Source organism: Eutrema salsugineum, unplaced genomic scaffold (assembly GCF_000478725.1).
Source record: "Eutrema salsugineum unplaced genomic scaffold, Eutsalg1_0 scaffold_2, whole genome shotgun sequence".
Lineage (NCBI taxonomy): Eukaryota > Viridiplantae > Streptophyta > Magnoliopsida > Brassicales > Brassicaceae > Eutrema > Eutrema salsugineum.
This window is the reverse complement of record NW_006256829.1, coordinates 18461633-18463056: the sequence shown is the minus strand read 5'-3', so window position 1 is coordinate 18463056 and position 1424 is coordinate 18461633. Positions and strand designations below refer to the sequence as shown.

General features: G+C 47.8%; 1 non-coding gene across 1 annotated transcript; it reads right to left on the bottom strand.

Moving 5' to 3' along the window:
- Positions 1–660: 660 nt before the first annotated feature.
- LOC112086863 lies at positions 661–767 on the bottom strand. Its single transcript, XR_002899717.1, has one exon. It is a non-coding gene; the product is annotated as a small nucleolar RNA R71 (small nucleolar RNA).
- Positions 768–1424: the final 657 nt, after the last annotated feature.

The window sequence follows — 1424 nt, the reverse complement described above, 5'->3', positions numbered from 1 at the left end:
TACAACGACAACATCAACCGGATTGAGAGGCGAGCTCGCGAGAGGGAACGGCATTTTGAACGACTTGGAATGGCAGAACAGCAAAGGATCGAGCAACAGGCTCAAGAAGCCGAACACCAGGCTCATGCTAATCAGGCGCAGGCAGGCAGGAATGAACAACAAGCCTATGTTAACCAACAACAGGCTCAAAGGAACGAGAGGCTTGCTCAGCAAAACCAACAACAAGCTAATAGGAACGAGCAACAAGCCCACCATGTTCATCCGCCACCGCCACAAGCTCAGAGACAACCTCCTCCGATCTTTGTTGGAGAGAACGACCGAGCTAATGCGCACCAATACCGAGCTGGGATTCAAGCTCCACCGGTTCAAAACAACAACTTTGAAGTTAAAGCTTCCCTACTCAACATGGTGCAGAACTCAAAGTTCCACGGTCTAGCCGGAGAAGACCCTCTTGAGCATCTAGATCAGTTTGATCGGGTTTGCGACCTAACTAAGATCAATGGTGTCTCGGAAGATAGCTTCAAGCTACGCTTGTTCCCATTCAGCCTCGGTGATAAAGCTCACCAGTGGGAAAAGAACCTCCCGAGGGGTTCTATACAAACCTGGGAGCAGTGTAAACTGGCGTTCTTATCAAAGTTCTTTTCCACATCACGCACGGCTAAGCTCAGAAACCAGATCTCAAGCTTCACACAGCACAACAACGAGAGCTTTAGCGAAGCTTGGGAACGGTTTAGAAGCTACACTAACCAATGCCGCCACCACGGCTTCTCAGAGGCATCCCTCTTGAGTACTTTATACCGAGGTGCACTCCCCAAGATCAGAAACCAACTCGACACAGCTTCAAATGGAAATTTTCTTGGGAAAGAGATCAATGCGGCAATGGAACTAGTCGAGAACCTAGCCATGTCTAATGATACTTATGGAGAAGACTTTGATATAGTAGACCGTACAGAGGGCTCCAATGAAGAACAGCGTATGAAAAAGGATATAAGAGAGCTTCAGAGCAAGCTTGACAAGGTTCTGATGGCGACACAAAAGCCAATACACTTTGTAGGCGAGTTTGATGAGCAAGGGCCAAGTTTTGACAATGTTAATGAAGATGGTCTAACTCAAGAGGAGCTGAACTACATAGGGAATCAGCAGAGATATCAGCGGTTTAACAACTACAACAGTAACCCAAACCTCTCATACAGAAACCCGAATGTAGCTAACCCTCAAGACCAAGTGTACCCTGCTCAGCAACAACAACAAAGCTATGCTCCAAAAGCTCCTTTTCAGAATACCTTCCAGCCCAAACAACAGTTCAGTGGGCAACAGCACGGCTACACTCATCAGAATCAAGCGGCTCAGGGTAACAACTTCACCAGCCAACCGCAACATCACAAGTTTCCACCAGGGTTCAATCCGCAGCCGATGGGTAATCA